This window comes from Hyla sarda, chromosome 2 (genome assembly GCF_029499605.1).
Source record: "Hyla sarda isolate aHylSar1 chromosome 2, aHylSar1.hap1, whole genome shotgun sequence".
NCBI classification, from domain to species: Eukaryota; Metazoa; Chordata; class Amphibia; order Anura; family Hylidae; genus Hyla; species Hyla sarda.
Genome location: NC_079190.1, coordinates 18914131 through 18941414, shown reverse-complemented (window position 1 = coordinate 18941414; position 27284 = coordinate 18914131). Strand labels below are relative to the sequence as shown.

General features: G+C 41.7%; 1 protein-coding gene across 13 annotated transcripts in view; it reads left to right on the top strand.

Moving 5' to 3' along the window:
• The first annotated feature begins 66 nt into the window (after positions 1 to 66).
• TENM4 (teneurin transmembrane protein 4) overlaps positions 67 to 27284 on the top strand; it is a 1400276-nt gene continuing 1373058 nt past the window's right edge. For all 13 annotated transcript variants that reach the window (XM_056561274.1, XM_056561279.1, XM_056561286.1 and 10 more), the window contains exon 1: positions 67 to 392. The gene's annotated coding sequence lies outside the window, so the exon portion shown is untranslated. The remainder of the gene's footprint in view (positions 393 to 27284) is intronic.

Here is a 27284-nt window from a genome sequence, read left to right as displayed (position 1 = left end):
CCCTCCCATCCCTCAGTGGTACTGCCTGGCTTTCAATGCATGTGTGATTGTCAAGCCTGAGCATTCGCAGGATTGGTCCCTTCTCCTCATTCATGTAACCCGTGTGTGCGCCTCCGCTCTGTGTACATGGACCTGGGATCAGGAATGGGCGACGTTGCAAAAGGAGAATATTAAAAAAAGATACAAATTATCCGGTACGACGCCGGTGGGGGGGATAGAACCGGAGCCTGCCGGGGTCGTGTGTGTGCTCTGCAAGGAAAAACCCTGAGCAGCATCTTACAGGAAAACCAGGACAGCTCTGCTGTGTCTTTGCCGAGAAGGTTTTATACTTGTCCGGTTGTGGATTGGCGATAGACCGGTGTGGAAGCCCCTCCGTAGAAGCCTACAGAATGGTAAGCCATTGCTGCAAGTCTTCCCCCATCCATCCCTACCGGGTCGGTAGCCCCCCGGTGTAATCCCGTCCTTCCCTCCGTCTCCTTCTGCAGCCCAGATCCCGCTCTGGCTGTGTCGGCTTCACTGCATCATCGTAACCGAGACTCACCGGAGACTCGAATTCACATTACATATTGTTCTGCAAGACGAACGTGTAGACTGGGCTGAGCCCGGCTTTTTTTTTTTTTTTTTCCTCCCGATGGGATTTTCACAAACCTATCACGATTAATTCTCCTTGACTGCCTATGGGTTGACGAGCGCTGCTCTTGAGGCTGTAAGGGTTGTCCAGGCTTGGGAGGCTCGGAAGACAAGTAGGGTCATTTTTCAATGTCCCGTGGAGTGACAAGATATAGAATGTGTGTTATGTCTCCGGAGCATCTCCGATGGCTCCGTAGGGTTGGCTGGCTCCCTACCAACATGGGTCATATACCAAGATAGACTTCCAGGTACAAAATTTACCTGTCCATTCCATCAACTTTGGGAGGCTAGGCGAGGATTAAAATCCCCCCCCCCCCCCCCCCCCCCAAGGGGGGGGGGGGATTTTAACCCTCGCCTTGCCTCCTAAAGTTGATAGACTGGGAAATGATTCCAGGCCCGGTCTATATAAATAATTCAAGGTTTTAGTAAGTCAGGGGTGACCCCCTCACGGAGGGCACTGTCTCACTGTTCTCATTTCATTCTGAATCTGTATGTGTTTATGGTATGGCTCGCAACGTCGGATGACCTTATATAGTCCGGGACTCGTAAAAAAAAAAAAAAAAAAAAAAAAAAAAAAATCTTAAAGTCCCAGATCTGCTGCTGTAGGAAAGGACATGTCACCTAGGGAGTTCTGGATGTGTCAGATTTATTTATGTCATTGAAGGTAACTAATGCTGTAGTCATTTAGTGTGTACTTTGTATTTTACTTGATGTATTTTTTTTTTTATTATTACTATTTTATATTTTTCATATATGATATTATATATATATATATATATATATATATATATATATACATATACATATATATTATTTACTATACTATTTTTATCCTTATCCTATGATGATTGCATATATATATATATATATATACACACACATTTTTTATGTAATTTTTATGTATATTATTTGTGCATATATATATATATATATATATATATATATATTTATATATATTTACTGTACTATTTTTATCCTTATCCCATGGTGTTGATTGCATATATATATATATATATATATATATATATATGCATTTTATATTATTATTATATATTTTTTATTTTTTACTATATTATTTGTGCCCTATATAACAATTTTAGATTGTTTTACGTATTTCGCTACTATACAAGGACGGTGATGACTCCTAATAATTTCTTTCTATGTCCAAACGCGCAGCAAGAAAAGGGGATTTTGTTCGCAATTGCCTGTAGCATCCGAGCGAGGGTTCTTTCTTTTCTTTTTTTTTTTTTTAACCCCTTCATCACCTTCGCATGATCATTGCAGCCTATCGTAAAGTGATAGTGATAGAAAAAAATAAATAAAAGAATGCTATAAAATGATATAACGTCTTTATATATATATATATATATATATATATATATATATATATATATATAGTGGTTGACGGACACAGGGACCTATAGGACGTAGACGTGATACACACACAGCGGGGACGTGCAGCCTCCTCGCTTGCAGAACATTGCGCTGTAAAGGCTCATTGGCTTGCACTGGAGTTCGGCTAATTCGAGGATTTGCAGCCATGTATCTATCTCTCTCTCTCTCTCTCGCTTCTATTTACATTTCCCATTTTCACCAACCTAAGGAACCTACGGTGACTGGGAGAAACAGCGTCTGGAGGGTGCGAATTCTTTCTCGGCGGGGTGCTTGGTGTGTAATGCTGTACTAAATGTTAATGCCCGGTCCCATCGCTTTGCATTATGGAGTATATATATATATATATATATATATATATATATATATATATGATTGGTGCCATATCGGATTACCATTGATGCTGTTTTTTTTCCCATGGATAACCTTGATCAGACATTGATTAAAGGGGTCCTCCAGCTTTAAGGTGATACATTTGTTTAACCTTATTAAAGGGATATTCCAGGGAAAAAAAACTTTTTATATATATATATATATATATATATATATATATATATATACATATATATATATCAACTGGCTCCAGAAAGTTAATCAGATTTGTAAATTACTTCTATTAAAAAAATAGTCTTAATCCTTTCAGTACTTATGAGCTTCTGAAGTTAAGGTTGTTCTTTTCTGTCTAAGTGCTCTCTGATGACACGTGTTTCGGGAAACGCCCAGTTTAGAAGAGGTTTGCTACGGGGATTTGCTTCTAAACTGGGCGGTTCCCGAGACAGGTGTCATCAGAGAGGATTTAGACAGAAAAGAACAACCTTAACTTCTGAAGCTCATAAGTACTGAAAGGATTAAGATTCTTTTAATAGAAGTAATTTACAAATCTGTTTAACTTTCTGGAGCCAGTTTATATATATAAAAAAAAGTTTTTTCCTGGATAACCCCTTTAACCTACTTAGGGTACACGGGCTGAGATCCTACTGGGATCGCACCGTTTGAGGTTTTTCACTCTGATCCCCAGTGTTTTTCCAAACAGTGTGCCTCCAGCTGTTGCAAAACTACCACTCCCAGCATGCCCGGACAGCCTTCGGCTGTCCGGGCATGCTGGGAGTGGTAGTTTTGCAACAGCCGGAGACGCACTGTTTGGAAAAACACTGCAGTACCCCTTTAAAGGGGTACTCTGGTGGAAAACTATTTTTTTTTAAAATAAACTGGTGCCAGAAAGTTAAACAGATTTGTATATAACTTCTATTTAAAAATTGTAATCCTTTCAGTACTTATCAGCTGCTGCATGCTCCACATGAAGTTTTATTACTTTCGGGAGTTCTTTCCAGTCTGACCACAGTGCTCTCTGCTGACACCGCTGTTTGTGTCAGGAACTGTCCATAGCAGGAGAAGTTTGCTGTGAGGATTTGCTTGTACACCAGACAGTTCCTGACATGAACAGAGGTGTCAGCAGAGAGCACCGTGGTCAGACTGAAAAGAATTCCAGAAAGAAATACAACTTCCTCTGTATTATACAGCAGCTGATAAGTACTGGAAGGATTAATATTTTTAAAAGAAGTCATTTCCAAATCTGTTTAACTTTCTGGCAACAGTTTATTTAGAAAAAAAACATAGTTTTCCATTGGAAAGGCTGTCCGGGCATGCTGGGAGTGGTAGTTTTGCAACAGCCGGAGACGCACTGTTTGGAAAGACACTGGGGTACCCCTTTAAAGGGGTACTCCGGTGGAATTTTTTTTTTTTTTTAAATAAACTGGTGCCAGAAAGTTAAACAGATTTGTAAATTACTTTAATTTAAAAATTGTAATCCTTCCAGTACGTATCAGCTGCTGCATGCTCCACAGGAAGTTGTATTACTTTCGGGAGTTCTTTCCAGTCTGACCACAGTGCTCTCTGCTGACACCTCTGTCCATGTCAGGAACTGTCCAGAGCAGGAGAAGTTTGCTGTGGGGATTTGCTTGTACACCGGACAGTTCCTGACATGAACAGAGGTGTCAGCAGAGAGCACTGTGGTCAGACTGAAAAGAATTCCAGAAAGAAATACAACTTCCTCTGTATTATACAGCAGCTGATAAGTACTGGAAGGATTAATATTTTTTAAATAGAAGTAAGTTACAAATATGTTTAACTTTCTGGCACCAGTTGATTTTAAAAAAAAAATTTCCACCGGAGTACCCCAGCATCAGAGTACCCCTTTAAGTTTTGGACTTATTTACAAAAACTTACACGTTACTCTGTTTTATATCTTAAAGGGACCACTGCAGTTTTTTTTTTCTTTGTTTGCTTCTGTATAGCTAAATATAATCTATTGGTTATAGTTCTCAAATATTTTAGGCCGGTGACTAGTCATTGGGGTGACTAAGGGGGGTTCCATAAAAATCTCTCCTCTCCCTCACCCCTAGGTTATCTCTTATGCAACCAAATTCTAGTTAAATAAGATATGATTATTTCTTTATTATTATGATTAATTATTAATATTATTATTATTGTGATTAGTTTTATTATTATTTATTTATTTTTTATTTGTTTATTTTTAGGGAAAAATCTGATTACCGTAATAAAGCAAAACATAGATAGATTTGGAATATTAGGAGTTGAGCCAATGGCTGTCCAGGCACGCTGGGAGTTGTAGTTTTGCAACAGCTGAAGGCACCCTGGTTGGGAAACACCAGAGAGTTGTAGCGTTGTCAGTATTTTATTGGCACTGCATCCTGGAATTACTAGGGTACCATATGACAGTATTATTTTAGCTATATAGACTGTAGTACATGGCTACTTGAGCGTTAACACTTTATAGTGCTATTACCTGAGCACTATATGGCACCATTTTGTTGGTATTATTGGAGCACTGTAGAGATCATGATGGAGGTCACATGTGGTGCTCATGTGTATAAGTGATATGGTACCAGGGGTGTAACTATAGTGGGTGCAGCGATAGCAGTCGCAGCGGGGCCCTGGTTTCTTAGGGGGCCCAAAGGCCCCTCTGCCCCATAAGAAAACACCAGTATTATAAATGGCGCACAGTAGACTTGGGGCCCTGTTACAGATTTGGCATTGGGACTAGAGATGAGCAAACTTACAGTAAATTCGATTCGTCACGGACTTCTCGGCTCGGCGGTTGCTGACTTTTCCTGCATAAATTAGTTCAGCTTTCCGGTGCTCCCGTGGGCTGGAAAAGGTGGATACAGTCCAAGGAGACTCTTTCCTAGGACTGTATCCACCTTTTCCAGCCCACCGGAGCACCTGAAAGCTGAACTAGTTTATGCAGGAAAAGTCATCAACTGCCGAGCCGAGAAGTTGGTGGCGAATCGAATTTACTGTAAGTTTGCTCATCTCTAATTGGGACCCTGAAGCTACAAGTTACGCCTCTGTATGGTGCTACAAATTGTATATAATATTATCAAAAGTGCAGCCCAATGTGGCCCATGTTTAAAGGGGTTATCAAGGAATAGAAAAAAAGAGCTAACTTCTTTAAAAAAATAAATAAATAAAAAACACTCCCCGTCTGTCTCCAGGTTGAGTGTGGTTCTGCATCTCAGTCCCATTGAAGTGAATGGAGCCAAGTGGTAATACCAAACACAACCTGAGGACAGACGTAGAGCTGTTTTTGAAAGAAATTAGCTCTGTTTTCCAGTTTTTCCACCGATCTGATTGGTTGCTATGGGTCAACTTTCCCTCTGGACAGGTGTTGATAAATCTCCCCCAAACATGGCAGAACTGCCACAGATATTTTTGTGTGGATTGCTCGCCGAAAGTTTACGATACCATAGATGTAGACGCAGTCATTGTTGGCCTCCGCCTTTCTACAATGAAAAGTGGCCTACCATCGTATTAGAACTATAGAACAAGAAAGCGGGAGACTTTCGTATAAATGTTGGTGGAAAACGCCATTTCTTTCTTTGCAAGTACTGCACAACACCGACATGGTGTAATTGTATTGATAGATGACCTCCATCGACTAAACAGAGGAGCACTCCGTCTTCATGCCTGGTGCAGCATGAGCTGTAAAGACGGCCCCGCATAGCCTTATTCTTAGATACATTATAGGGGGGAAACAAGGTCCATAGCAAAATGATGGGACAAGGAAAAACATAGAGAAGCTGATCAGCCATAACATTAAAGCCTGCGTGTCTCCTATGTGGCACCAAAGAAGCTCCTGCTATTAAAGGGGTACTCCACCCCTAGACATCTAATCCCCTTTCCAAAGGATGGGGGATAAGATGTCTGATCCAAAGTATAGGGGATAAGATGTCTGATCCAAAGGATAGGGGATATGATGTCTGATCCAAAGTATAGGGGATAAGATGTCTGATCCAAAGGATAGGGGATAAGATGTCTGATCCAGAGGATAGGGGATATGATGTCTGATCCAAAGGATAATGGGATATGATGTCTGATCCAAAGGATAGGGGGATATGATGTCTGATCCAAAGGATAGGGGATAAGATGTCTGATCCAAAGGATTGCAGATAAGATGTCTGATCCAAAGGATAGGGGATAAGATGTCTGATCCAAAGGATAGGGGATAAGATGTCTGATCCAAAGGATAGGGGATAAGATGTCTGATCCAAAGGATAGGGGATAAGATGTCTGATCCAAAGGATAGGGGATAAGATGTCTGATCCAAAGGATAGGGGATAAGATGTCTGATCCAAAGGATAGGGGATAAGATGTCTGATCCAAAGGATAGGGGATAAGATGTCTGATCCAAAGGATAGGGGATAAGATGTCTGATCCAAAGGATAGGGGATATGATGTCTGATCCAAAGGATAGGGGATAAGATGTCTGATCCAAAGTATAGGGGATAAGATGTCTGATCCAAAGGATTGCAGATAAGATGTCTGATCCAAAGGATAGGGGATATGATGTCTGATCCAAAGGATAGGGGATAAGATGTCTGATCCAAAGGATAGGAGATAAGATGTCTGATCCAAAGGATAGGGGATATGATGTCTGATCCAAAGGATAGGAGATAAGATGTCTGATCCAAAGTATAGGGGATAAGATGTCTGATCCAAAGGATTGCAGATAAGATGTCTGATCCAAAGGATAGGGGATAAGATGTCTGATCCAAAGGATAGGGGATAAGATGTCTGATCCAAAGGATAGGGGATAAGATGTCTGATCCAAAGGATAGGGGATAAGATGTCTGATCCAAAGGATAGGGGGATAAGATGTCTGATCCAAAGGATAGGGGATATGATGTCTGATCCGAAGGATAGGGGATATGATGTCTGATCCAAAGGATAGGGGATAAGATGTCTGATCCAAAGGATAGGGGATAAGATGTCTGATCCAAAGGATTGCAGATAAGATGTCTGATCGTGGGGGTCCTGCCGCTGGGGACCCCCGTGATCTCTGTGCTGCACCTGGCGTTCGTTTAGAGTGTCGGGTTCAGTGCCGGAGGCTTGTGACATCGCGGCCGCACCCCGCTCGTGACGTCACGGCCGCACCCCCTCAATGCAAGTCTATGGGAGAGGGCGTGACTACCGTCACGCCCTCTCCCATAGACTTGCATTTAGGGGGTGCGGCCGTGACATCACGAGCGGGGCGCGGCCGTGACATCACGAGCCTCCGCCCCGCATTGACAGTCATCCGGCACGGAGCAAAGTACACTCCATGCACCGGATGTCTGGGGTGCCGCAGCCGAGATCACAGGGGGTCCCCAGTGTCGGGACCCACGCGATCAGACGTCTTATCCCCTATCCTTTGGATAGGGGATAAGATGTCTAGGGTAAGAGTACCCCTTTAATGTCTGGACTCCATAGACTTGTGAGGTGTCCTGTGGTCTGTGCACCAAGACATCAATATCAGATCCTGTGAGGTGTGAGGTGTGGCCTCCATGGATCAGACTTGTTTCTCCAGCATATCCCGCAGATGATCGACCGGGTCAGATCTGGGGAATTTGGAGGCCGAGTCACCATCTTGACCTCTTTGTCATGTTCCTCAATCCTGAACAATGTCTGCAGTGTGGTCGGGGGGCATTATCCTGCTAAAAGAGGTCACTGCTATGAGAAGGTTCTGCTGACATGAAAGGAAGGACTTGGTTTTTACTATGGTTAGGTAGGTGGTACGTGTCACCATACTATCTACACGATCCAGAACCCAAGATTTCCAGAAGAACATTGCCCACGACACTGGTCGCACTGCCTTGTCTTCTTTCCATAGTGCCTCCTGGTGCCATCTCTTCTCCAGGTATATGATGCCCACCTCATTCTAGAACTTGTAGCTTTTCTGTGTCTAGCCTTTAAAGGGGTATTATGGGCAAAAACATCTTAAGCCCTATCCAAAAGATAGGGGATAAGACGTCTGATCACGGGTTGCCCGCCACTGGGACCCCCCGCAATCTAAAACAGCCCACATTCTATGCGTAGCTGCGTCTGCAGTTTCGGAAACCGCCGGGCTTCCGAGACGGGGATGTGACGTCACGCCACGCCCCCTCCATTCATGTATATGGGAGGGGGGCATTGCGGCCGTTACGCCCCCTCCCATAGAAATGAATGGAGGGGGCGTGGCATGACGTTAACTACCATGGTCATCAATGAGCATTGGCCATCCACCGCTCTGTCTCTGGTCACCGGTTGTCCTTCCTTGAAGCAATTTTGTAGATACCAACCTCTACATACCTGGAACATCCCACAAGACCTAACACTTTGAAGAAGCTGTGACCTATATTGTCCCTTGTCAAAGACGCTAAGATCCTTATCCTAACCTGTTTCTCCTGCTTAAAGGGGTACTCCCCTTGAAAACATTTTTTTTTTTTTTTTAATCAACTGGTGCCAGAAAGTTAAAGAGATTTGTAAATTACTTCTATTTAAAAATCTTAATCCTTCCAGTACTTATCAGCTGCTGTATACTACCGAGGAAGTTCTTTATTTTTTGAATTTCCTTCCTGTCTGACCGCAGTGCTCTCTGCTGACACCTCTGTCCATTTTAGGAACTGTCAGGAGCAGGAGAGGTTTTCTATGGGGATTTGCGCCTACTCTGGACAGTTCCTGACATGGACAGAGGTGTCAGCAGAGAGCACTGTGGTCAGACAGAAAATAAATAAAAAAGAAAAGACCTTCCTCTGGAACATACAGCAGCTGATAAGTACTGGAAGGATTAAGATTTTTAAATAGAAGTCATTTACAAATCTGTTTAACTTTCTGGCACCAGTTGATAAAAAAAAAAATGTTTTCCAGTGGAGTACCCCTTTAAATCTGACAACGTCAAGAACTCACTGATCACCCGCTGACTAGTATATCCCACCCCTGACAGATACCATTGTCACCAGATAATCAATTCCCATCACCTGTTAGTGGTTTTAATGTTATGTCTAAATGGTATATATGACAGCAACATAAGAGATGGACCAAGGGAGTCCTGAGTTAGAAACAGTGAGATCATAAAGCCATTGTGATGTCACTTAAAGGGGTACTCTGGCCCCAAGACATCTTATCCCCTATCCAAAGGATAGGGGAGAAGATGTCTGATCGCGGGGGTCTAGCCGCTGGGGACCCCCCCAATCTAGCATGCAGCAACTAACTGTAAGCACTGCAGGAAGCGCTGGAGGCCCTCAGTGTTATGCCTCCTGACCACGGGGACGGAGTATCGTGATGTCACGACACCTCCCCTGTGTGATGTCACGCCCCGCCCCCTCAATGCAAGTCAATGGGAGGGGGCGTGACGGCAGTCACGCCCCCTCCCATAGACTTGCATTGAGGGGGCGGGGCGTGACGTCACACGGGGCGGAGTCGTGCCGTTACGACACTTTGCATAGGGGATAAGATGTCTTGGGGCCGGAGGCTATCCTTCATATAAGATAGGGATAAGCATAAGGCTATCCTTCATATAAGATAGGGCCAGGGACTATTCATAGTATTCAGATTATTGGGCAGAGTAGATGGGCCAAATGGTTCTTATCTGCCAACAAATTCTATGAGTACTCCTTTAAGATAGATTAGTTGACCAAAGCTAAATTGTTCCAATTGATGAATAGGGCCCAGGGGTCTCCATGGGTAGGAAGGAAGGACGATTGGTAAGTTTCCACTGTTTATCAATATCCTACGTCTATCTAGTAAATGGGTTTTCCTCACATACTTTCCACTCCCATGCCCTGAACACATACCATGGCTTCCTATGAAATTGAAAATTAGACATTGGAAATTAGTACGTGATTGATATAGGACACTATATAACAAGGGGGGGAAAATATCCATCTTTCCCAACTATGTCATATCTGCGTATCTGTTGATCCATCACCTCTATCACATGGCATGGCCATACCAACAAATTCATTTGTGTCAGCGGTTTCACACCTCGACGTGCAGGAGCGCCAATTTACCAAACGTAATAAATTTCCCAGTGAGTGTTTTTTTGTCATGTCTATAAGTCATTATACTTATTCCACACCAGCACTATGTACGGTATAAATACCAGGAAATCCAAACCACTGGCGGGTGAAGTAAATAACATTAATTATCTGGTGGTGACAATGGTGCCTGTCTGGGGTTGGACATATTAGACAGCAAGTGATCACTCAGGTGTTGAAGTGGATGATGGAAAAGCAGGAAAAATGGTCAACAGTAGGCATCCGGGCGACTGTGAAAAGTGCCGAATTGTGATGTCTAGAAGGTGTCGGAGAATCTCCAGCATGGCCGTTCTTGTGGGTGTTCCTGGTGTGCAGAATACAAATGTTCGACATCAGACCGACACTATAAGGTGTCGTATACAACTTATAGTAAGCATGTCTTATAGTAAGCACGTCTGGAGTCTGGTGTTTCTATAGCATCGGTCAAAATATGGGGTTTGTTTGGCCATTCATGGGGTAATAGTGCTTCTCAAGAACCTGTTGGACAGGAATATGACTCTATATTGTATGAATGACTGGTCTTTATTATATAAGAATATGGGCTTAGTTCAGTTGGACCTCTATGTCCGATACGACCTTGTACTTCATGTTTTTGGAAGTGGTGAGTCAACAACCCTTAAAGGGGTACTCTGCCCCTAGACATCTTATCCCCTATCCAAATGATAGGGGATAACATTTCTGATTGCGGGGATCCCACCGCTTGGGGACCCCCAACGATCTCGGCTGCGGCATCCCAGACATCTGGTGCACAGAGTGAAATTCACTCCGTGCCGGATGACTGGCGATGCGGAGGCTTGTGACGTCACGGTCACGCCACGCTCGTGACGTTACGGCCATGCCCCCTCAATGTAGGTCTATGGGAGTGGGCGTGACGACCATCATGCCCCCTCCCATAGACTTGCATTGAGGTGGCGTGGCCGTGACATCACGAGCGGGGCACGGCCATGAGGTCACGAGCGTCCGACGCTGCACACGATGCTCTAAGCAAACAGCAGGGAGATTGCGGGGCTCCCCAGCGGCGGGACCCCCACGATCAGACATCTTATCCCCTATCCTTTCGATAGGGAATAAAATGTTTAGGGACGGAGTACCCCTTTAATGTTTTTGGAAGTGGAAAGTCCACAACCCTTAACTGACAATGGATCTATTTCTCCTAATTCCCTGCACTTGGCCAAGTTTCCATATGTTTTCAATGGAGAAATTGCAAGAAACATGTTGAAATCCAACATTCTCTATCTTTCTTCCACACAACCGTCATATCGAGAGACCCTTGTAAACATTAACTAATAATCCAATTCCACAGCAATTTGCAGGTTTGGCCGACTATCTAACGTGTATGGCAACCTTAAGTCCGAGTGCCATTAACTATGTATTTTTGGCTATTTGGATGCCAACTGAACAGTGGAAGAGCTGATATTAGCACCCCCCCCCTAATTAAAGTGGTACTTCACCTCTCAGCGTTTGGAACAAACTCATAGCCTCGCCCCCTCATGATGTCATGCCCCTCCCCCTCAATGCAAGTCTATGGGAGGGGGCATGACGTCTGTCATGCCCCCTCCCATAGACTTGCATTGAGGGGGTGTGATATCATGAGGGGGTGGGGCTATGACGTCACAGGCTCCCGGCATCGGCTCCAGCGTTCAGAACAGCCTGTTTGGCTGTGAACAAAGCAGGCTGGCAGCTCTGAGTGTTTAGGACTCCAGCATGAGTCAGAAATGCTTGCTGACAGGACTGATCGGGAAAAATACAATAGAAAGAAGCATATTTTTCATTAACATCCTATTGGAAAGTTATTCAACATTCATTTATCTAAAATATATCAAAAGTTTATTTGATGAGAGGTACCCTTTAAATTTGTCCCATAGCGGCTTATTCTTATTACAGCAAAATAAATAAAAATAAAACATAATATATATATATATATATATATATATATATATATATATATATATATATACATATACATATATATTTTAGGGTTTTATGAAAATTCCCCACTGAAGTGAAAGTACAAGTAAGGGAGTTACATGTACAAGATAAATTGAATGTGCGGAAACAGCGCGTCCCACACTGCGACGTCTTTTCTCCCACTAAACGGAGTGTTTTGTGCTATAGGATTTTCTCAGGGTAATTTCGCTATTTCAGCGTTTTTATTCTCTCGTTCTTCCAGTGGGCTGCATTGTGCTCCATACATATGAACATTAGTCACACGCCGCTTGGTTGAGCGCTATGTTAAACACACACACACCTGTGAATAAAAAGACAACGCCAACTTCCCATAATTGTCCATATTGGGTTTCATCAGGGAAAATGATGTTTCTGTACTGAAAAGAGTATTGTGAGGTTAAATGAGGTCAAACTAGTTTTGGGATTCTGAGTTTCATTCGGATGGCTATCTGCCAAAGATGTCTTACGTGAAGGTTAGTGAAGGACATTTCCCATGTCAAGGGGCTTTTGGGCCCATGTAGATTTTTACATTTACTAATACATGTAGTGATTCATTAACCCTATCTGCAATGTATGGAAGGACATTGTAGCTGCCCTGTATGTGCCCAACCTATGAGGCAAATCCTGCATGGGGTGCAATAAAACTCATGGACCAATTAAGAGGATGCTTCGAATACAACTTTCCCAACACTTGCAGATAATGGGAGTTGTCCCCATACCAGCTGGGTGCACATCATTAAAACTTTATTGAAAAGCACCATAATGGCAGATTCTTGTAGGTAGATCTTTCAATATAAGAGTCTTTAATGACAACATGCTCACTTTCTATCTGATTAATCAAAGTTACCGTAATATTTTTACCACCCATGGCCCTCTAGACTTGGGAAGGGAGTACATCAAATGTTAAACCCTCCACGATGGCTTGGAGGTTCTATCATCCTAACCACCTTATAACTTCTCCATTGAACTACATAGCTACCATTTTTCTAATGGATCTTCTCTTGACCTCTTACACCATGTGGCCTTCCCATTCCTAACAGATACCCTCTTGGCCTGTACATTCCACCCCATGGCCTCCCCATACTAGTTGGTGTGATCTCTTAGTGATGTCATTTTGACTTCCTCTTTAGATCACGTGGGTTATGCTATCCTTACCAGCCTCCTTTTAACTTCTACAGTGAACTACATAGATACCCCTTTTCTAATGGATCTTCTTTTGACCTCTTACATCATGTGACCTACCCTTTCCTAACAGATCCACCCTTGACCTCTACATTACATCACATGCCGTCCATCATCCTAATGGACTTTATTTCTTCTTGGAATTAAATTCTATAGGATTTGTTCTATCTTTGACCCCTACATTAGACTGGGAGGGCTACCAAACCTAACAGACCCCATCTTTACCTTTACATTAGTCCTTGTGGGCTTTCCTAACCTAGTAGGACTCCTCGTAGCCTCTGTATTGTACCTTGTGACCTCTCCTAACCCAACAACAGACCTCCCTTTGACCTTAACAGCTCAACATTTAACCTCTACATTACAACACATGCCCCCCCCCCCCCCATCCCAATAGATCTCTCCTTGGTATTAGAACTGATAGGCACCATTATATTGCCAAATCCTTTTTACCTCTACATTAGACTACTGTAGCTCCCAAGTCTAACAGACCCCCATGAGCACCTCAATCCTAGTGGATCTCCTCTTAGCATCTACTGTCTGTTGTATCTTGTAGCCTCTCCTATACTAGTTGACTTTGTCCTCTGCATTAGTCCATATGGACTCCTCTCTACTAACAGATCTCTTCATGTCTGCTATGTTAGACCATGTTGACACCCTACCGTAACTGATTTAGCTAATTTTTACATTAGATCACATCTATCCTTTTTTTGATCATCTTTTGACCTTAGTGTTATCCTAACTGACCGACCCTCTTTTGACCTTTACCTAACATGGTCTACTTATTCTAATGAACCTCTGCTTGACCTATTCATTAAACTATATGGACTCCACTATATTAACTGACCTCAATTTTTTCTCAACTAATAGACCCCCTCTGTACCTGTACATTAAACTATGTGGGTCCTCAATCCAAACTAACCTCTTCTACACCTCCACAGTAGAATGTGTGAGCCCCCTTTCCCAGTTGAGCTCCTCTAGACCTTTACATTAGACAAAGTAGGCCGCTAATCTCCAAACTGTGGACCTCCAGACGTCTCAAAGTTACAACACCCAACAAGCCGGGAGTTGTAGCTTTGAAACATCTAGTGGTCCACAGTTTGGAGACCACGGATGTAGGCTCTCCTCTCCTAATAGATCCCTCTATTAAATATTAAACTTTTTGACTATCTTAACTATTTAAACTATCTTAACTAATCTCCTGAAGACCTCTACATTAGACACCATGGGCTCCAGTGAAATTCCTCTAGATCTCTACATTAGACCATGTGAGCCCCCTATCCTAACTTATCTCCAATAGACCCCTATATTAGTCCATGTGGGATTTTCTATTCTAATGAAGCTGCTCTAGGCTTCTACAATGAACAATGTAAACCACTTATTCTAGCTGATCTCCTCTAGAACTTTACATTACACCATGCAGGCTCTCTTCTCCCAGAATACAACCTTTATGCCTATAGATGAACTATTTGAGCCCATTATTGTCTAACAACACCCTCTAGACCTTTACTTTGGACCATATTGACTCTATTATTCTAATGAAGCTTCTGTAGACTTCTACATTAGACTCCATAAGATCTCCTATTCAAATGGAGCTCCTCTAGACCTCTACATTAGACCATATGAGCCCCCTATCCTAACTTATCTCCACTAGACCTCTATATAAGCCCATGTTGGCTCTTCTTTTCTAATAAATCTTCTCTAGACTTCTAAACCCTAAATCCTACCTGATCTCCTCTAAACCTTTACATTACACCATACAGGCTGTCTTCTCCCAGAAGACCACCTTTATGCCTATACATAAACTATTTGAGACCATTATCGCCTAACTAAGCTTCTCAGGATCTCTACATTACACCCCAAGGGCCCTCTTATTTTAACGGAGCTCATCTAGACCTCTACATTAGACCATGTGAGCCACCTATCCTAACTTATCTCCACTAAACCTCTATATTAGCCCACATGGCCTTTTCTATTCTAATGAAGCTCCTCTAGACCTCTACATGGACCATGTTGACTCTATAATTCTAATGAAGAGTATAACTAACCTCCTGTAGACTATTGGACCATGTTGACTCTATCATTCTAATGAAGCTTCAGTAGACCTCTATATTAGACCATGCAAGCCCCCTATCCTATATAACCTCCTCTAGACCTCTATGTTGGACCATGTTTGCTCTATTATTCTAAAGAAGCTTCTGTAGAGCTCTATATTAGACCATGCGAGCCCCGATATCCTAAATAACCTCCTATAGACCTCTACGTTGGACCATGTTGACTCTATAATTCTAATGAAGATTCTAACTGACCTCCTCTAGACTATTGGAACATGTTGACTCTATTATTCTATTGAAGCTTCTGTAGACCTCTATATTAGACCATGCAAGCCCCCTATCCTATATAACCTCCTCTAGACCTCTATGTTGGACCATGTTGGCTCTATTATTCTAATGAAGCTTCTGTAGAGCTCTATATTAGACCATGCGAGCCCCAATATCCTAAATAACCTCCTATAGACCTCTACGTTGGACCATGTTGACTCTATAATTCTAATGAAGATTCTAACTGACCTCCTGTAGACTATTGGACCATGTTGACTCTATCATTCTAATGAAGCTTCAGTAGACCTCTATATTAGACCATGCAAGCCCCCTATCCTATATAACCTCCTCTAGACCTCTATGTTGGACCATGTTGGCTCTATTATTCTAATGAAGCTTCTGTAGAGCTCTATATTAGACCATGCGAGCCCCAATATCCTAAATAACCTCCTATAGACCTCTACGTTGGACCATGTTGACTCTATAATTCTAATGAAGGTTCTAACTGACCCCCTCTAGACTATTGGAACATGTTGACTCTATTATTCTATTGAAGCTTCTGTAGACCTCTACTTTAGACTATGTGAACCCCCTATCCTATCAAACCTTCTCTGGACCTCCATATTAGACCATGTGGGCTCTTCTATTTTTAATGAAGTTCCTTTGTGAGAGCCATCTCCCCATGACATCTCTCTTTGATCACTGGTAGCCGATGCCCTGGACCAGACATACCCACCAGACTTGTATAATAAAACCAGCATCTACAGGGTTATAATTTTCCTAGAAGAACAGGGTAAATATATTCTTCATAATTGTAAAAGGTTTGAGAAATCCCGTATTGATCTGAAGTAGACGCGGCCATGTCTGCACCTTCTAGCCTGCAAGATAACAGCAGGGTTGAAATGAATAAATCGATGTCCCTGTAAGGGTGATTGTCACCTGCCCGCTTGTATGGTCTGTCAGTCCATCCCATCCTAAGTAAAGGCTTAAATATTCCGCTTGTGCCTTGAACTGACAGATTGGCATTTCTGGGCACGGTGACAGCAAAAATACGCACCCCTTGCCAGCAAACTGGGTATGTTTGTGGTTCCCAATGCAATGTATTTTCAGCAGCTCACGCTTTGAATGGAAGGATTTATTTTTTCTTTTTTTTTTAATAGAAATATACCGTATATACTCGAGTATAAGCCGAGTTTTTCAGCATGATTTTTTGTGCTGAAAACGCCCCCCCTCGGCTTATACTCGGGTAAACTCTCCGCCTGTCAGTGGTCTTCAACCTGTGGACCTCCAGAGATTGCAAAACTACAACTCCCAGCATGCCCGGACAGCCTTCTGCTGGGAGTTGTAGTTTTGAAACCTCTGGAGGTCCGCAGGTTGATGACTGCTGATGAAGGGATTGACAGGCGATGATGATGGGAGGGGGGGGGGATGAAGACGGGGGTCTGGATGATGAAGAAGGCCGCAGTGGTCTTCAACCTGCGGATCTCCAGAGGTTTCAAAACTACAACTCCCAGCATGCCTGGACAGCCGATGGCTGTCTAGGCATGCTGGGAGTTGTAGTTTTGCAACATCTGGAGGTCCGCAGGTTGAAGACCACTGATGAAGGCATCGACAGGCGGTGATGATGAAGGGGAGGGAATGATGACGGGGGTCTGGATGATGAAGAAGGCCGCAGTGGTCTTCAACCTGCGGACCTCCAGAGGTTTCAAACCTACAACTCCCAGCATGCCTGGACAGCCGATGGCTGTCTGGGCATGCTGGGAATTGTAGTTTTGCAACATCTGGAGGTCCGCAGGTTGAAGACCACTGATGAAGGGATCGACAGGCGGTGATGATGAAGGGGGGGCGGTGATGACGGGGGTCTGGATGCTGGCATGGGGGGCATGATGTATTTCCCACCCTAGGCTTATAGTCGAGTCAATAACTTTTCCTGGGTTTTTGGCGTGAAATTAGGGGCCTCGGCTTATATTCGGGTCGGCTTATACTCGAGTATATACAGTACATTTTTTTCTTACCTTGTCAGACAAAAATAGAAGAAAAAAAAAAGATGAAGTTAATATGGCAAACGTGCTCTGACGTGTCCAATGTCTTTAGCTGAGCCGAGGGCATAAGAATTGTTACTGTGATATTCAGTGAACATTGATGTCATAAAATTGAGTATTTTTATTTATATTTAAAGAGTACCTGTCACCAAAATAAACTTTTAATATATTGTTCCTTATGTAATTATAAGACACTTTGCTATTTACTTGCTGTTAACATTTTCAACCTTTATATGTTTTTAATGTGATTGAAAAAATGGCCACTAGGTGGCTCTGTTCTGCTCTCTACGCAAGTCAAACAGTTAGTTTGGTCTCTTCCCGGATTGGCAGGAGACCAAACTCAGGAAGTGCATGCGGGGCATGGCGAGGTACAGCTCTCACAGGCTTTAGTGCCATTGCGCCTGCTTGGGAACGCCCACTTTCTCCTGTCGGGAGCTCACACGATGTGAACAAGGGGGAAGGTATGATACACAGCTTTTAAAAGCTCAGAAAAAAGGACGGATGCTAGGAGTAGTTAGGGAATATAATCTGAGTTAGTTTAGAACATTATGGTTTGATGACAGGTACTTTTTTAAATAAATTATATCCAGAGTAGGAGCAGAAGTTAGCTACTTCAGTGATGTCACTTTGAACTACACTTAAAGATCCTGCCACCTTAAAGGGGTACTCCACTGTTAGACATCTTATCCCCTATCAAAATGATAGAGGATAAGATGTCTGATCGTGGGGGTCCCCCTGCTGGGGCCCCATGATATGCCCTGCAGAACCCAGCATTCTAAACAAATGCCGGGTTCCCGTGGCAGTGGTCGTGACCTCACGACCACGCCCTCTAGTGATGTCACGTCACGCCCCCTTCATTCATATCTATGGGAGGGGTCGTGTCGATAGACATGAATGGAAGGGATGTTGTGTGATGTCACAAGGGGGCGTGGCAGAGACGGCACGATCACGGCCTTTGGCTCAGAGCGTTCTGAACAAAATGTTCGGAAAACTGGAGCACTGGAGTATCCCTTTAAGAATTTTTTAAATAATTCTTTATAGAGTAATTAGCTGAGTACCTGGCATTGCCTGGCCTTTCTACTGAACCCTTAGCAAAGCTCTTCAGGAGACTGTGAAAGCTGAGTGGCAAGCAAAGCATACAATGTGCTACCCAGCTTTCCCAGTCTCCTAAAGCCCCAGCAGTGATAGGCTGCTCATCCTCCCTGTACTCCTTACACTCCAGCAGCACTGCCATGCTGTCTCCCTGATGTATTCTCTGCCACTCACTCTTTTTTCAGCCCACAATAAAACCTCTCTCCCCCAACTGCCCCGTCCCCTCTCCCTACTCCTACACTAACTAATCTCTGCACCTGCCTGTTGGACAGTTAAATAATACTTTACCATGATGTTGACTAGTGTTGCTCGCGAATATTCGCAATTCTAATTTTATTCGCGAATATCGAATATTCGCGAATATAGCACTATATATTTGCAATTACGAATATTCACCAATATAGCACTATATATTCGAAATTACGAATATTTTTTTTTTTCACAGTACACATCACAGTGATCATCCCTCTCTGCTTCCAGCTTGTGTGGTGTAAAGAAGGCTCTAATACTGCTGTGTGAGACTGGCGTATGAATTTTCGCTTATGCTAATTTTCTCATATGCTAATTTTCTCATATGCTAATTTTCGCACATGCGAAAATTAACGCGAATATTATGAATATGCGAATTTAGCGAATATATGATGAATATTCATCCATATATTCGCGAAATATCGCAAATTCGAATATGGCCTATGCTGCTCAACACTAATGTTGACCCAGTGACAGAATGTTTAAAACTCTCGGGCAATCTCTGCAGCAGGAAAGTAACAGGCTTAGGTGATAAACCAGAAGTCCCAGAGACTTGCATGGGACTTCTGGTACATCTCCTGATAGCTGATGTCAGGCCTTGACCCTTCAGATGCCGCTATCAAAGTTGATTGTGGCATCTAAAAGTATAAAAATTGCATTGCTGGTTCTTTAGGGGGGCTGATCCGGACCTCCACAATGTGATAATCCTGCATGACAGTCAGAGGGCCCTCACCTGCCTCCATGCTATCTAGTCGTAAATCTGCTTCTCCAGGCAGATTCAGCAGGGGAGAGAAGCAGAGCGCCGATAACACTGATCAATGTTGTGCTATGGAATAACTATTAACAGTGTTTGCAATCAGAATTTTGCAGGTAATAGTTTCCTACTGGCACAAAAAAAAATAGTGAATTAAAAAAAGTGTTGTAATTAATGTGAATAAGCCCCTCCCCTAATAACAGTAATAATCCCCCACTTCTTTTTGCCATTTTTTTAATCAAATAATGTAAACAAAAATAAACATAAAGAAATGTGGTATTGCCGCATGCAGAAGTGTTTGAACTATTAAAATAAAAGGTTAATGAAACCGCACAGTGAACGGCATAAATGTAAAAAAAATGCCAATATCAGTCCAGAATTGCAGATTTTTGGTCAATTGGTATGTCAGAACAAATAAAAAGCAAAAATGGTACCGATCAAAAGTACAGATTACAGCATAAAAAGTGTTATAGTGCTCAGAAGGGGACAAATTTGGGAATACCGATTTTCTTAAAAAAATATATTGAGTGCACTGTGTAAAAGCAAAACCCCACCGAAATTTGTAGCCGTTGGCTGTCCTGGAAGGCTGGGAGTTGTAGTATTGCAGCAGTACATAAGAGTTATACTTCCCCTCCCAGCTATATCTTTACACTGCTGCTGCTATCTCTATGGGATCAGGATATATTGTAGTTATATACCTCCCCTCCAGCTCCATCTGTATACTGCTGCTATATCTATGGGATCAGGATATATTGTAGTTATATACCTCCCCTCCAGCTTCATCTGTATACTGCTGCTATATCTATGGGATCAGGATATATTGTAGTTATACACCTCCCCTCCAGCTCCATCTGTATACTGCTGCTATATCTATGGGATCAGGATATATTGTAGTTATACACCTCCCCTCCAGCTCCATTTGTATACTGCTGCTATATCTATGGGATCAGGATATATTGTAGTTATACACCTCCACTCCAGCTCCATCTGTATACTGCTGCTATCTCTATGGGATCAGGATATATAGTAGTTATACACCTCATCTACAGCTCTATCTGTATACTGCTGCTGCTATCTCAATGGGACAAAGATATAAAGCAGTTATACGCCTCCCCTCCAGCTCTATCTGTATAATGCTGCTATCTCTATGAGATTAGGTTATATAGTAATTATACACTTCCCCTCCAGCTCTATCTGTATACTGCTGCTTCTATCTCTATGGGATCAGGATATATAGTAGTTATACACCTTCCCTCCAGCTCTATCTGTATACTGCTGCTGTCTCTGTGGAATCGGGATATATAGTAGTTATACACCTCCCCTTAACACTCTATCTGTATACTGCTACTATCTCTATAGGATCAGGATATATAGTAGTTATACCCCTTCCCTGAGACTATGTTCGCACATTTCGTTTTTGCTGTTTTTTCAGTTTTTGCTGTAATTTTATTTATTTATTTATTTATTTATTTATTTATTTTACTGCAGTTGCACAAATCACGTAATAACTTGTGCAATTTGTAACACAATTTTGGAAACAAGTAAAAACATTTAAATTCTTCTCATGTCAGTCTCTACTGATCCTCAATGTCAGTCTCTACTGATCCTCTTTCATTCTGCCCCTCCTCCTCCAGGAGATCAGGAGTAATAGTCTGCACAGTCGGGTGTCTCAGATGGTTCCTCAGTACATATAGCGGTACAATAATTCCCAGGATTAGATGCCGCTGTCCCCATCCCTGTAGCAGTAGATATTATAAGGTGACTTGTAGAAACCCCTATAAATCACATCGCCATCGCTTCTGCGTCAATGTGAAGTTCAGTCCCATTAACTAAGAATAACTTCAACTTAGGGGACTTGGGAATCAATAAAGGGAGCGGGGTTAGTGCCGGTTCACGTTTCCCCATCTGCAGAACGGATTTGCTTTCAGGCTTTTGACAGCTTTTCATTTTAAACAAGGTTAGTAAACACCGATGGGAGACAGAAGTGATGGCCGAAATAAGCAGGGGACCCGCGCGGCCCCTCACACATCTCCATTTATCAATCTATTTAAATGGAAGGAATTCATTGTGATGGTGTAAATGTTGTGTTATCTGAGGCCTGAATGTGGAGAATAGAGACCTCAATATACAGTCTAAGGGAAACACAAGACATATCTATCTATCTATCTATCTCATATCTATCTATCTATACCATATCTATCTATCTATCTCATATCTATCTATCTCATATCTATCTATCTATACCATATCTATCTATCTATCTCATATCTATCTATCTATCTCATATCTATCTATCTATACCATATCTATCTATCTATCTATCTCATATCTATCTATACCATATCTATCTATCTATCTATCTCATATCTATCTATACCATATCTATCAATCTATACCATATCTATCTCATATCTATCTATCTCATATCTATCTATCTATCTCATATCTATCTCATATCTATCTATCTCATATCTATCTATCTATCTCATAGCTATCTCATATCTATCTATCTCATATCTATCTATCTATCTCATATCTATCTCATATCTATCTATCTATCTATCTCATATCTATCTATCTATCTCATATCTATCTATCCATCTCATATCTATCTATCTATCTATCTATCTATCTATCTCATATCTATCTATCTATACCATATCTATCTCATATCTATCTCTATCTATCTATTTCATATCTATCTATCTATTCATATCTATCTATCTATATATATATATATATATATATATATATATATATATATATATATATCATATCTATCTATCCCATATCTATCTATCTATTTCATATCTATCTATCTCATATCTATCTATCTATCTATCTATTTCATATCTATCTCATATCTATCTATCTATACCATATCTATCTATCTATCTCATATCTATCTCTATCTATCTATTTCATATCTATCTATCTATTCATATCTATCTATCTATCTATCTATCTATCTATATATATATATATATATATATATATATTATATCTATCTATCCCATATCTATCTATCTATTTCATATCTATCTATCTCATATCTATCTATCTATTTCATATCTATCTCATATCTATCTATCTATACCATATCTATCTATCTATCTCATATCTATCTATCTATCTCATATCTATCAATCTATACCATATCTATCTATCTATCTATCTATCTCATATCTATCTATCTATCTATCTCATATCTATCTATCTCTCTATCTATCTCATATCTCTATCTATCTCATATCTATCTATCTATACCATATCTATCTATCTATCTCATATCTATCTATCTATCTATCTATCTATTTCATATCTATCTCATATCTATCTATCTATCTCATATCTATCTATCTATTTCATATCTATCTATCTATCTATTTCATATCTATCTATCTATCTGGAAAAGTAAAGATAATGCAGCACTCCACAATAATGCATAAGGTGGTATTTATTCCAGCATGTGCAAAGACAACGTTTCACCAGTCTCTCACTGGCTTTCTTTGAGAAAGCCAGTGAGAGACTGGTGAAACATTGTCTTTGCACATGCTGGAATAAATACCACCTTATGCATTATTGTGGAGTGCTGCATTATCTTTACTTTTCTGGATTGAGGAACCAGTGGACCCAGGTTCCAGGAATGCGTGCACCCCATCTCCTTTTTCATTTTCTTCTCCTTCTCTGGACGACTGAGGTGCTGCCTTTATCTTTTTGCTATCTATCTATCTATCTATCTATCTATCTATCTATCTATCTATCTATCTCATATCTATCTATCTCATATCTATCTATCTATCTCATATCTATCTATCTATCTATCTCATATCTATCTATCTCATATCTATATCTATCTCATATCTATCTATCCATCTCATATCTATCTATCTATCTATCTATCTATCTCATATCTATCTCATATCTATCTATCTATCTATCTATCTCATATCTATCTATCTCATAAATATCTATCTCATATCTATCTATCTCAAATCCAACATGACCCTGCAGAATAACACATTCAGCTCTGCTACATTAGTGAACATGTAGCAGATTAGATTTTATCTTTACCTTAGTGCAGATAGGTTGAAATATATACAGATGTATATAGATGTATATACAGCAGGGCTGAGTTTGTTATCTGGTCTCTTAATGCCTTATTAGGCTATAACAGAGTTACCCCCAACACTATGTAAAACCAGAAGTGAACATGATATTACAGTGGTCCCTCGAGTTACAATATTAATCGGTTCTGGGACGACCATTGTAAGTTGAAACCATCGTATATTGAGACCATAACTCTATGGAAACCTGGTAATTGGTTCTGAAGCCACCAAAATGTCATCCAAAAATAGGAAAAAGTGAGAATTAAAGAAAAATAAATAGATAACTAATACAGATAAAGCAAATCCTTACATATAAAAGTAAGAAAGATCTGCTGGGAGCTGTAATCACTGTCTATGTCCGTGTTTCCCAATCAGGGAGCCTTCAGCTGATGCAAAACTACAACTCCCTGCATGCCCGGACAGCCGAAGGCTGTCCGGGCATGCTGTGTGTTGTAGTTTTGCAACAGCTGGAGGCACCCTCTTTGGGAAACACTGGTCTATGTAGAGGACAGGAGCTTCTTCAGGGTCCTGTACAATACATACAATGTCCTAAAAAAAGGAAAATGGAGTCTCCCTCACCTGATGTCCAAAGGAGCAGCTAACCCTGGTACAGGTAAAGAGTACAGAATATGTAATACCTCCCTGTACTGTAGGGGGCGCTACCAGACACCAGTCAGTGCATGCACTTCAGTAATACAGGTAAGGAGTACAGAACATGTAATACCTCCCTGTACTGTAGGGGGCACTACCAGACATCAGTCAGTGCATACGCTTCAGTAATACAGGTGAAGAGTACAGAACATGTAATACCACCCTGTACTGTAGGAGGCACTACCAGACACCAGTCAGTGCATATGCTTCAGTAATACAGGTAAAGAGTACAGAACATGTAATACCTCCCTGTACTGTAGGGGGCACTACCAGACACCATCAGTGCATACACTTCAGTAATACAGGTAAAGAGTACAGAACATGTAATACCTCCCTGTACTGTAGGAGGCACTACCAGACATCAGTCAGTGCATATGCTTCAGTAATACAGGTAAAGAGTACAGAACATGTAATACCTCCCTGTACTGTAGGGGGCACTACCAGACACCATCAGTGCATACACTTCAGTAATACAGGTAAAGAGTACAGAACATGTAATACCTCCCTGTACTGTAGGGGGCACTACCAGACACCAGTCAGTGCATACACTTCAGTAATACAGGTAAAGAGTACAGAACATGTAATACCTCCCTGTACTGTAGGGGGCACTACCAGACACCAGTCAGTGCATACACTTCAGTAATACAGGTAAAGAGTACAGAACATGTAATACCTACCTGTACTGTAGGGGGCGCTACCATACAACAGTCAGTGCATACACTTTAGGAATACACAGGTTTTACCAGTGAAATATCCATTCTGATTGGTCGGTTCTTCCAGCCATTGACACGTTTCACAGATTCCATAGCATTGTATGTTGAGTCTGGTTTCAAGTTACAATGTTCCAGAAAAGACCATTGTATGTTGAAACTATTGTATGTTGAGGCCATTGTAAGTTGAGGGATCACTGTATATCACTTACCATAAACTGTTAAGCAACAAACTTAACTCTGCTGCACCGTATCCTCTTTTATTTTTCTTAATATACAAAGTGTGCATTAAACTCTTTGTGAACTGTTCCCTGCCATGACTCTCTCCTATAATTGGTATACGCCATATATTAGTGGCGGGTTTCTGTGTTTCGTGACTGTGGGCGGGGGGTATTTTACTAGAAACAGCGCGTCTTATTTTCAGCCGCCACCGTGTACTCTACCTCGGTGATAAAGTTACAGCAGCGTAATGAATGAAGATTGACAGTCGTGTGAATTCAATCAACAAATTAGTTTTTATTTTAATTTATCTTTGGAGAAAATAAAAACGAAGCGCAGTGCCGGAGCCGCGCACTTTGTATTGAGAAGCATAACTTATTCATAGTGTTTAGCTACGTGCGCGGTGCGATCCGGTCCTGTGCGCCGGCTCCTTCAGTCAGTGCTGAATCTTACAGCTCAGCCGTACATCAACCTAAAGATAGAGCCTGGTGTCAGTCTTTACTGTGTCGCATTTCATTCCTCAACCAAGAAGATCAGTATGCACAATTCTTTACATCAGTGGTCTCTAAACTGTGGCCCTCCAGCTGATGCAAAACTATAAATCCCAGCATGCCCAAACAAGTAATCATGGAGTCCTTCCTTAATGGACTTTGCATCAGACATTGAGGTCTGGTCTGGTGGCCGAATATTGAGGTGTGTTCTGGGGTGTGTATACTGAGGTCTGGTCTGAGGTCTAAATATTGAGGTCTGCTCTGAGATCTAAATATTGAGGCCTGAGGTCTAACTATTGAGGTCTGGTCTGGCGGCCGAATATTGAGGTGTGTTCTGGGGTTTGTATACTGAGGTCTGGTCTGAGGTCTTAATATTGAGCTCTGGTCTGAGGTTTAAATATTGAGGTCTGGTCTGAGGTCTAACTATTGAGGTCTGGTCTGAGGTCTAACTATTGAGGTCTTGTCTGAGGTCTAACTATTGAGGTCTGGTCTGAGGTCTAACTATTGAGGTCTGGTCTGAGGTCTTAATATTGAGCTCTGGTCTGAGGTTTAAATATTGAGGTCTGGTCTGAGGTCTAACTATTGAGGTCTGGTCTGAGGTCTAAATATTGAGGTCTGGTCTGAGGTCTAAATATTGAGGCCTGAGGTGTAACTATTGAGGTCTGGTCTGAGGTCTAAATATTGAGGTCTGGTCTGAGGTCTAAATATTGAGGTCTGGTCTGAGGTCTTAATATTGAGATCTGGAATAGGGTGTGAATATTAAGATCCAATCAGGGGTCTGAATATTGGGAAGTTCTGGATATTGAGGTCTGGTCTAGGGTCTTAATACTGTGGTCTGGGGTCTGATCATTGCAGTTTGAATATTGTGATATTCTCTTTGGCCTCAGGCAGTATCACAGTTGACATCCTAAAGAGCCTGGAGTCAGACATGCAGACGGAAAGCAAGAAGAAGCAATTTTGGTTTCTGAATATTGAGGTCTGTTCTGGGGTCAAAATATTGATATCTGGTCTGGGGTCAAAATATTGATATCTGGTCTGGGGTCAAAATATTGATATCTCGTCTGGGGTCTAAATATTGATATCTGGTCTGGGGTCTAAATATTGATATCTGGTCTGGGGTCTAAATATTGATATCTGGTCTGGG